This window comes from Periplaneta americana, chromosome 5 (assembly GCF_040183065.1).
Source record: "Periplaneta americana isolate PAMFEO1 chromosome 5, P.americana_PAMFEO1_priV1, whole genome shotgun sequence".
Classification (NCBI taxonomy): Eukaryota; Metazoa; Arthropoda; class Insecta; order Blattodea; family Blattidae; genus Periplaneta; species Periplaneta americana.
In genome coordinates, this window is record NC_091121.1 from 165,051,732 (window position 1) to 165,064,138 (window position 12,407).

The following is a 12,407-nucleotide window of genomic DNA, read 5'->3' on the forward strand; positions in this document are numbered from 1 at the left end:
TTACATTTTTCAATTCTTTTTAAGAAACGAATTTGATACGAATGCTCATTATTATGAGCAGGTCGTAGATTGTTGCTCCTGTTTCCAAGCTTTGTAACCAATTGCAGACCCAAGCGGGGTCCGATTGTTCTTCTGTCGGCCTGAAGAGGCGCTAATCACACAACCGGGTCGCTTTCACTTCACATTTTGTCTCGCAGTTAAGCCAAACGGGTAGGCTAATCTCATTAGTATAATTTTGAGTGGTTACTGCTAGTGTAATCATAATAATTATTACTACGAGTATATATAAGCTGGCTTACATCATAATTAGCATCCCATTGCACTGTCCTCGTGAATGACACTCTTCACCCGCTGTGGTAAGTGGATTACCGACTCTGTTGCCAAGCGCCTGGACGGTCAGGAATTATAGTTTCATTACCGAACTCTGCTCGTTATGGGCGTCCAGCTGTACAATAGAGACCAGTAAAAATACAGAGCAGTGTCCGCTGCCCCGTGTCCTGTCATTCTGCTGAAGGCAGTGCCTAAAATGCCGTGAATAATAAAATACATTGTCCACTGAAATTCTTGTTTCGGAATTTTGGCTGTTGCCATAGAACTACAGTTACAGAGAACCACCTACGGTATAAATCAATGATGAAGAGAATCTTCGAGCCGTATTTTGGAAGACGAGACATTACAACATTCTTCAAGGATACATTAGCACATCCGGGACGAATATTCAGACAATATTTTTTCATCCTCTATATATCCTCTATATCAGCGTCAAAGACTGACGAACACTACTGACGCAGCAGAACGAGCCACGACAACGAAGTGGACCTGGAGGGGACATGTGGCGAGACTACACCAGGCAAGATGGACCCATGCAGTCACGATGTGGGACCCCTACGTCGGAAAGAGAGGACAGGGAAGACCACGGCTCAGATGGTCTGACATGTTTATCAAACAGGCGGGGAAACAATGGTCGAGGACAGCAAAGAACAGAGTTTTGTGGAGAGAACTAGGGAAGGTCATTGTAAATAAGTAACGCAATCAGTGTTAAGATATTGTAAATAGTAAATTCAGTATTAGTGAAAGTGTGAGATAAGTTTTGTGAATAGTAAAGTCAGTGTTGAAAAAGTGTCAGTTAAATAGTGTAAATAGCAATCAGTGTTTGTCAAAGTGTCAGTGTCAGTATAATGTGTGTAGTGCAAGAAAAAAAAATGAACAAAGAACAGTGCGGAGGCTAGTTAAAGTTGAACAGGATTATTAACCATATCACAAAAGTAGTGTACACGACAAGCTCGCCTGGATTGGCTCACCAAGCGAGTACACTTGAGCCATCCCTGTCGAGGGGGTTCTAACCCCATCACAGGAGGCCTGTGCCCAACATGGGACATCATGGCTAACATTCAACATTCATTCATAACAGCGTTGTCAGACACAGCCTAAACGGAGCGGAGCGCTCCACTATAACTCGTTGCGTGCTCCGGTGCTTCCATAGACATAAGCAAGTTCACGCTCCGACTGGACTCCTCTAGCACCACAACCGGTTTCGGAGCTTACAACTCTGACACTACTGCTCTATATGATAGCACACATTTTAGTTGAATGAATGAATGAATAAAGTGCATTTATTGATACACAATTATACAAACTCATGTACACAAGATCCTTCGCACGAGCCCGTACGTCCATCGTGCTATAACCACAGTCTAGAGTATACAGTCACGAAGCTTGGGAGATTTTTGGCATTTTTCGCGATAGTTGCTAGCCGTTTGGAGCGCTGTGAGTATTAGGAACAATAGACCGTACCACTGCCATCGTGATTTAATACAGGCCGTAAGGCAGATCATGTGACTCGCTTAACCCGATCACGAAGGGCGGCGTTTCAACCATATAAATTAGTTGAAATGCATAAAGAGTAACATATATTTCTCTAAAATGTAGTGTAATTGCATTAATAAAATTTAAAACAATGATTATGAGACACTTAAGACATAATTCACTTCCGAGTTAAGGTGTAATAATATTTTTGGTGTGAAAATTACGTTGTTCGTATGTGTAATACCTGCCTTTATTTAGATTAAATATTGCAAAATTCTTGTACATTCATTTATGCACGATTCAATAATTTTCAGTTGCACCGCACGAATATTTAGATATGTTGAAATTATAGGTTATGTTTACTGTACCAGTTGCCCCTTTCTGTCTAATTTTAGTGGTCTCCAATGCCCTGCTACTACATATGTATGTTATGTCATATGGATATTATAGGTTATGTTTACTATATTTAACTTATATTCCTATATTCGCAATTATACATTATAATTAAACATAATGCCAGGTATGACACCTGTCACATTCTATTTGTCTGTATTTTAATACTACAATTGAGTACTGAATTATTGTATTTATCTACTACCTAAGAGACGAAGTAATACAATCGTACGTACACTAATTTCATAGGAGTGTGGTATGGTAAATTTTCTGTCTACAATTAAGGAAGGTAGATGTGCTAAATTAAAATCACAATATAAATTCGTTTTCATTGAACCTCAAAATAGCTTCTATTCTAAACTTAAAATGCTGATACGAACAGATTATGTTCACACGTAAAATTCTCTTCACATTAAAATAACAAAGTTTTGTAATTATTTCTGCAACATATTATGCAACAAGAAGTAAACGGAACTTATGGACACATTACACTAAATAAAACTTAGCTATGATACGCAATAAAGTTATAATATAATAATTCACTGAGCTCCATACACTGAAATAGAAAACCCGAACATATATTACGGCCTGGTCTAGATCGAAAAGGCATTGACTGTACCGTATTTCGCATTGTTGTGAAAATTTGTGTAAACTGTGAAATGTTCGTTATCGGTTGTAATAACTGTAAATGGCTAAAATACAAGAATTTGAATAATAATATGGGTCAAAGAGACCTTTGTAGCACTATAAATTCTAAGAAAAAGAGGTCAGAGTTATCCTTCCGAAAGATCCAGGAAGGTGAGTTTATAAAATATAATATATGCTTTATGAAAATAATATATGGACCTTATGTATTTTGTATTTCAATAGTGGAAGGAAGATGTTAATTTTTCAAAAGAACACGACATCAAAAGTACAATACATTTTATCGTCTGCTAGGGAAAGAGTCTGTGATAAGGCGATAGTAGCGGTCCTGGTGGCTAGCAATTATCTTTGGATGCATATTTCAACTGTCTATGTTTGCATATTTAGTAAGTATTGAGCTTCGCAACTGTATATACTAAACTGTGGTTATATGCTCTCCTAAAAACTTTACTTCAACGGACTTGGGATGTTTGTAAATTCAGGTCTTCAATTAAGCATTGATCCCAACGATTATGAATAAACTCAGAGCCAATTTTCGTGTCATAATTATTTCACAAAGAGTCACTTAAACAATTTACAGTAAATGTAAGATAAATAGTAATAGCGGTAGTAATATAATTCTCAGTATAATTGAATTAATACTATTAAACGCAAATATTAAAACAATCTCGAATATGGCTTTGGTTCTCCCTATAGGAATTATAACAATTTGAATTTAATAAATTTATTGCATTACGCTTTGTGTAATCAGTACATTGTCATATGTGTTTACGCTACGAATATCCAAGTGTCATACACTGTAATTCTATACGGTTGATTTACAATTTTCTTGTCGGGGTCTAAACAAAAGCCAATGTACTGAAGATAATACCTCTGCGAGCTGTGCGTAATTCGAATTACTTTGTTCAATTTGCGTGGAATGCTGGGAATGGTGCGGTTGTGTAGCCGCCAGCGAGAACTAATGGCAAATGCAGCCAGCAATACGCAGCATGACACTGTCGAATTGTTTGTGGTCTTCCTCAGGGAGGAATTCCAGCCAGGGACTATTTTTAGTTGCAGATGTGAACAATCTGAATACCTACAGGCTACGCCCGTCTTATTTGTTTAAGGAATCATCCGATGCGCTAAATACTCTATGGTCATATTGAATTGAATATTTTAAACATTTGTCATGATTGCACCGTGCAGCATTATTTTCTATGAATTGAAACTAAACAGCGTTTCTTATAGACTTTTGTGTGCTGATTACGAAAATCTACTTAGTTTTTGCCGATCACATCAGAATATTCCACAATTCGCAATTTTATTTTTAGTTAGGGACGCCGGGACTGAATTTTCAAACTTCCACATTTCTTGAGTGATCTTTTTTTTTTAATTTTACTCTCAATTAACAGTAATAATATTACCAAATTTGAATTTAATCGGACTAATAGTTATTAAGTTATTATTTTTTTAAATATTTTTATATGCAAATAATGCCAATTAAGTGTTAGGCCTACTAGCATTATATGGTACTAATTTTTATTGTATTTATCTGATGCATGTAACCTATAAGATAAAACATTGTAATAAATATAAATAGATCATTTTCTTAATTAATAACAGTGTATATCTCCAATAAATGATTTCTTAGCATCGCCACAGAAACACTTGATTGTACTTGTCACTATCTCTGTCACTAGAGAGTTCTTGAAATTTATATTTTCCCCGCCATTCATAAAATATTTTGATATGATACTTCTTGCACAAAAGGGGAGATCTATAACTTAACTGAAACTTGATTAATATATTTCAGTATTATTTGTATTTATCCTGGTAATAATGAACAGTTTGACTCGTAGACATTTTGTTTTTGCAGCATTAACTTCCCATGATTGTACGAGAACATTCGAAGAGAACGGCAGTTACGTAGACTTTCAGCTCCCCACTACTACCATTAATGCACAACACAATGTCAATACGCGGTTGCTGTCGTCTGCGATACAACGAACTTTGCTGTTGATTTTCGAGTTTGTCATTTTTTCCGGTTATTATATGCTTATTTAAATGCTAGGTGGTTTTATATTTATTTTATCCGTCTTAGTATTTATTTTATTATTGTAAATATATTTTTATTATTATTATTATTATTATTATTATTATTATTAATGCATTATTTTGTATTACTATCTTTGTATCATCTCCGTCACTGTTATTCTATTATTATTATTATTATTATTATTATTATTATTATTATTATTATTATTATTATTATTATTATTGTTGTTGTAGTTACTATTATTTTCTATCATCAACATTATTATTGATCTCTGTAAAATTTATGTAGACTACTGGACTGTACCCGAGCACGAGCATATGCTCATTTCGGGTAACTATTCATATGTATTCACTTCAAATGTGAATTGTGAATAAATTTGAATCTTGAATTTGAAAACGTTTCCCACTGTTTTGTAGTATTACATTAAATGTAATAATATTTTTTAGTATGAATTATAGCCATAGAAATACTTTTGCAGTGAGATATTAGTGTAACTGATTTTATTTAATGCAGTTTATTAAATTTGTTTTTATTTGTTTTCATTATACCTCAGAATAAAATGAATTACAATCGATTTTTATATAAGTTATACAGTTCGTAACGGTTGAATTTATGGTATAGCACTATTTCTCTGTACATAGTGCGTGTTTTTTTCCAACGAAGCGGTCCGTGGTTCGATTCTTGCCGTGAGTGGAGTTTTATCTTCATTCTATATGGCTTCGTACTTCACCCTTGTCTTGCTTTCAGATATTCAAATAAAGAAAATCTCATCCAGAGAATTGGCGTCTGGAAAGGTTCCCAAAATGCTGGCTGCGTTTCCACGTTAGATGGCTATTCCTATTCGTTGCAGTAGGTAATTGGTGCAGTGAGGGTCTCCAGTAACAGTCACAAAACTTCTACCAATTTCAGAAACTAGGTCTTTTGCTTCTTTACACCAGGAGCCTATTGTTTCGACAGCAAAGACGATGAAGATGTAATTGTCTACTAGATGTACGTATTTACGATTATTGCGTACGGCAGATTCTGCTGCAGGGCTTGCGATTTTAGAAGTTGATGGCAAGTGGGATGGAGCTACGGTATCCACTCATGTCGTATCCCACATTAGCGACTTTTCTCTGACCCATGGGACCAAGGTTAATCCATCAGGGCGCTTTCCATCCGTGCGACTAATCCCAGTGGGTTCTAAAATAGCAGGGATACCAGAAGATGTTAATGCTCTCTTGATTATGTCGTTAATTGTTGAATGTCTAAAAAAAGTTCCTTACTCTTGACGCAACTCAGAGCATGATGACCGAAAGTGTCGACAACGTCCCCACATACACATTTATGTGGTACGCAGATTTTGCATCCAAGACATAGAGCGACTGCAGTCTTAAAAGACTTGTTATCCATCAGCGTTCCAATATTCGGGGAAGGTAGAGCTTGTAGCTAGGAACCCGTTTCTTTTTCTTTTATTTAATTGTAATATTTTTAGGGGGGATTGTAGATCCTATTCCCGCCATTTTAATGTTACCTACTTTAGGTACACTTTTGTGAGAAACTAACCCACAGTTACGAAACTGTGCACATTTATAGTTTGGATCTTTCTGAATCTTTGCGTATTTTAAAGTGTGTTCGTACAAAAATTAATATTTTTAATTACTTTTTGACAATTTTTTGCTGCAATTTTAAAGTAATCTCTCTGCAAGTTCTTAGGTTAATGTGGATATGAATGAAATATTTCATGTTCTCACCGATACCACATGCCTTGCCTGTTTTGAATCATACGACAATATAAAGATGGTACTGCAGAAAGTGAAATATGAAAATAATGTGTAATCTGTTTATGGTGATTTTAAAGTTATTGGTTTGTTATTGGGTCACAAAGTGGTTTTTGTGTGAATGGAACAGCAGAGCTAGGACTTCTCATTGGGAGAGGGAAGAATGACCTAAGAGACAAACATTTACACCGGGAATGAAGAACATTATTCTGGAGCCATTACCTGACCCCATCAAAGTTTTGTTGCCACCCTTACATATTAAATTAGGTTTTATGAAACAGTTTGTGGGAGCTTTGGGAAAAAATAGGTCGTGTTTTAATTACCTGTGTGATAAATTTCCTTCACTCAGTTATGATAAAGTCAAGTCTGGAATTTTTGTGGGCCCCCAGATACGTAAATTAATGTTAGACAATTATATGTGTGATTCAGAAAAGAATACTTGGGATAGCTTCAAAATGGTTGTAAATAATTTTTTAGGCAACTATAAAGACCTCAATTACAAAGAAATGATTGAAACTATGTTGGATAACTTCGGAACCTTGGGCTGCAATTATTTTCCCGAGAACATAGGCGCTTTTAGTGAGGAACATGGTGAAAGGTTTCATCAGGACATCAAAGACATGGAAACTAGATACCAAGGAAAGTATGATGACTGATTACTGCTGGATGCTTAAGAGAGACAATTCTTCAGAAACGCCTTTCAGGAAGTCAAGAAAACGGAAATTTCAAGTTTAGCGAGATGCATATATGGTCAAGGTAAGGTTAGAGTTCTACATGAGTGTAAATATTATATTAGCTTTGTTATTCAGTTAATAGTTCTAATTTTGTCACAAACTCAGATTCACACGTGAACGCGATACATTTACCTGTAAAAATATTGTTTTTAGATATTTTAGTTTTTTTCTTGTGATTTGTGAAAAATTCTGATGAGATGGGACTATTTGGATGTCAGTTTCGAATTCAGCACAAAAAACTGTTAAGAATCAGTTATCAGATCAAAATCATCGGAAAAAAAGTATTAAAATGCAGCACAGTGTTGTCTTTTCAGCAAAAAGAGAACTAGTGTTCAGTATTGTGAGATCTGTTGCGAACTAAACAGCTGCAGTGGAAGATTTTCTACTAGTAGATGTTTTTCCTTTATCATTCCACTGTTTCTCTGTCATAGTCATATTGTCATTTCTATTAGCTGAAAAAGAATGTTTTAAAGAACTATAACTGAAATTGAGCATTTGTAACTCCAAATACACATATTGTAAATTAATTTTACGTACAACTGTAACGCATGGGAAGTTCTTTCTCACTTCATCATTATCATCATCATCATGAACTATTGCTTATGAAGTCTCTTGATTCGCTCTTATATTAAAAAATTAATACATCCAACTGTTCTTCTAATATTTTAACTGTCCTCTTCTAAGTGAATCTCCTCAAGTTAAGTATCTCGGAACAATAATCGACCAACACTGATGTCGAGATAAACATTTTCCTTTTCTTTGCAATATATTAAGAGAAATTAATCGCTATTTTGTTATCCTACGAAATTATTTGGCTAGCCATATCTTTCGGATGATTTACCTCGCATTAGTACAAGCTGTATTACCATATGGTATTACAGGATGGGGTTAGTACCTCCCTCACGCCAATAACACTGCTATAGAGAAGAATAATAAAAATATATCGCAATAAACATCTTGATTATCCCTCAGAACTGTTGTATTCTGAATTTAATGTATTTGATATTCACCAAATTAATAACAATGTCTTATTGAATTTCGTAGGCACATAAAAACCGAAATACATTTAAATATATATATATATATATATATATATATATATATATATATATATATATATATATAATGGTGAAACAAAATGCTTGCGACGTAGCATGTAGTAAGAACCTTATAGTGAGGGTAAGTGAGTTAGCTAGCTGCAAGTGAAAGCATAGCGACGGAGGGAAGCTTTCTAGTCCAATTTCTTCTTCCTCTGATGAGCAGGTATATTTCACGAGATAACTAATGACCTATACCATCGTTAAGCTCGAATCCACAAGCAAGGCTGTGCTGTTTCATAGTTAGAACAAAACAACCTTTCTCAATAATCGGTACTATCGCTAAGCTCGAATCCACAAGCAAGGCTGTGCTGTTTTATAGTCAGAACAAAACAACTTTTCTCAATAATCGGTACTATCGCTAAGCTCGAATCCAGAAGCAAGGCTGTGCTGTTTCATAGTTAGAACAAAACAACCTTTGTCAATAATCGGTACTATCGCTAAGCTCGAATCCACAAGCAAGGCTGTGCTGTTTCATAGTTAGAACAAAACAACCTTTCTCAATAATCGGTACTATCGCTAAGCTCGAATCCACAAGCAAGGCCATGCCGTTTCATGGTCGTTAAAACAGAATAACCTCCCTCAATAATCCGTACTATCGCTAAGCTCGAATCCACAAGCAAGACCATGCCGTTTTATAGTCGTCAGAATAAAACAACCTTTCCCAATAGTCGGGACTATCCCTAAGCTCGATTTCAAAAACAAGGCTGCGCTATTTTATACTCGCCGAAAGAAAACAATCTTTCTCAACTGTCGGTAGGCTACTATCGCTAAACTATAATCCACAAACAAGGCCGTGCTGTTTCGTAGTCGTCTACGCAAAACAATCTTTCTCAATAGCGAATATTTTAACCAAAGACTTGCGGAAAGAGAAGTGGAAAGAATAGGAGTTAAGGACAATGTAAGTCTAATTTTAAATTTAGCTCTAAATGTAAAATAAAGTAAAAAAAGAAGTGCAACTGCTAAGTTCTTATAAATTAGGAAAAGTATGTAGCCTGGGGTTGTATAGGACATCATTAGCACCAAGCCAAGCGATTCCCGATTTGCTTCAAGCGATACTCAGACACAGCATCGCAATCTAATATCATTTCTCCGCGAGGGTTCTCCCCGCCTATAATACTAAATATAAATGCCTATTTTTTTAAAGAAAGCAATAGTTAAAACATTTATGAGGCGTCTCCCCACGTACTTAAGAGAGCCCGACGTCTCGAGAGCGCAGCCCTCGTCTATCCTTCCCCCTCACTTAAACTTTATGAGTGTTTGTAGAATTAGTGGCTGCTACTTTCCGATATTGCGTTGCGCTCCCTCTTGCTAGTGCAGGGGTTGCTTGTTAATATCTTGTGCCTCGTGATTTGTAACCAGCCCCTTCCACAACGAAGTCTTCGATATGGCGTTCTGTCCAAATAGTGACTACACGCACTATCTACTGATGCTGTATGTCAGGCATCGGCAAAAATGTAATCGTGATCACTAGACTTCGGATTTTAGGTAAAAACCTATTTTAATCCTTAAAAGATATGTTCATAAAAACTTGCAAGTACACGTTTCATATAAAACTATGTCTAAAATTGATATCTTAATAGCACCTAAAATGCCTATTATGACGATAAAGCCTATTTTTGACCTATTAACTATATTTTATCTCTAATAGGCCAAAACACGCATTCTTATTTCAAAAATTTATATTTTAAATTCCAAAATGTATTTTTCAGTGTGCGTTAATCGTGTCACAGAGCATATAAGGTTACAATATACAAATGTAAATAAATTGATTTCTACTGTAAAAAAAGTTTTCGCCAAGGCGCCAACAAGGGTTCAGATTTTCCTTGAGAAATTGCCCAATGTCTCTCTGCTATCAGAACCTGTACTTACCTGCTGGAGAACATGGTTGGAAGCTGCAGAATACTACAACGATCACTAATGAAGTGAAATATGTTGTTTCAAGTCTAGAAGACGAGTCTGCAAGCATTGTTTCCGCAAAGAAAGTGATGGAGATTCTGGTATTCAGAGGGATCTAGCATTCTTAAAGTCACACTTCACTTTCCTAGTGCACGTTATTGCATCACTGGAAGCAGCAGGAAAACCACTGTATGAACAAACGGAAATATTTCATGATATGCAAGAAAGGATCAAAAGTGTTCCTGGTTCTGTTGGAAATAAAGTACGGGATAAACTGGAGCAAATTCTGCAGAGAAATGTAGGACTGAAGGACCTGCGTACTGCTTCAGATATCCTAGCAGGGAAGAACACGGATTTACAATGCAACATTCCTGTCCAACTAGTGCCGAAATTGAAAGACGCTCCTGTTACTTCAGTGGATGTGAAGCATACAAATTTGTGTTGAGTGCCAGAGGCATTGTTTTTAATTGATAATTTAGAAAAAGTATTGGTAATTTATTGTGAAAATAATTACGGACATTAATGGATAAGACTTGGTAAAAATTGATTGTATTTGACTTGTTTGTATACTGAATTTATGTCTAAAACATATTTTTCACATTTCATTGTTTAGTTTATGTATAACTAGTTATGTATTTGTTGTTCTTGTAGTTCTAGTAGTAGTGATGGTAACGGTATGTAAACATTTAAAATTATTCAATTCTAAAAGTGAATTCCTGATGATTTGAAACATGTTTTTAAAGAAAGCATTATTTTTTGTTATAGCCTATTTCCAATTCTTTACAGACTATTTCCTACACTTTCAAGCCTATTTTAGGTATCTAAAACTACATTTTAACGACCTAAAAATCCGTACTCTAGTGATCACTAGCAATAGTGACGTCGCAGGGGCAGCGCAATAAACTGTCTTTGCTTCACCTCCTACCTTTCATCCAACTCCAGTACACAAACATCTATCAGTGGCGGGTTACCTGTTAGATTTAAATTGCTTCTTTCTCAAAACCTACGTGTGTTCGGAAACGAGTATTTAAGGGTAGAGGCACACCATTGGCCTGCAAAAATTTAGTGAAATCCATTTTTTTATTTTATCTCAGCTACTTACTGGAGGGAACACTCAGCAAGAAACTCAGAGTAGAAATATTGGAGACCTGCGTAACTCCTGTACTGTTATATGGGTGCCAGACGTGGTCTCTTACTGCCAAACTTCGTAACAGTCTCCAAATATGCTAAAGAAAGATGCTGAGAAAGATACTAGGCTTATCACTGAGGGACAGAGTTCCAAACGAAGTGTTACAAAAGATGGCAGCAATTAAAGATCCAGCACTGCAAGCCACCAACACCAAATGGAAGTGGGGAGGCCATGTTGCACGACTTAGAGACGAAAGATGGACGCAGAAAGTCACACTATGGGATCCCCGCATTGGCAAGAGATCACCCGGAAGACCAAGACGAAGATGGGCCGACCTCTTCAGTGAACGAGTAGGAAGCCATTGGTCAAGCAGAGCAAGACATAGGGAAGACTGGAGAAACATAAGAAGACAAGTGAACAGCGACTAAAACCAGTGCGACAGAAACAAACGAACAATACCAAAGTGTGCAGAATGTGAACCAAGTGAACAATTCCACTCTTACGCGGAGTAGCTCACCGCGTGAGACAAATAGAGCTCTCCCTCTATATGAGGAGGCCTTTGCCTTTAACGGGACATTTTTTTAGGCTAATCATTTCACTATTAAAGCTAAATGAACAAATCTTTTGATGCTCAATATATGAGTACATACATTACACTTTATAAAACACTATTCAGAATATTAAAATAGCTAATAATTACTTGTAAAAATAATATCAAATTTCAATATTTTTTTATAACTGTAAAGCATTTACATAATAGAATCAACAATTAATTAAATATCTGCATGATCCTTTTACAGAAAAATTCTAAAGACCTACATCAACATCATACTCTAGGATCTTTTACCTATTCCTTTAGGAAGTATAGTTTTCTTAATAACAAATTTTAGAAAATTTAATATTCAA

The 12,407-nt window shown here is 35.8% G+C and overlaps 1 protein-coding gene across 3 annotated transcripts in view; it reads right to left on the minus strand.

Annotated features, from left to right (window-relative positions):
• LOC138700266 (Ig-like and fibronectin type-III domain-containing protein 1) overlaps positions 1–12,407 on the minus strand; it is a 1,344,471-nt gene that overhangs the window by 107,801 nt on the left and 1,224,263 nt on the right. The gene's annotated exons all lie outside the window — the stretch shown is intronic.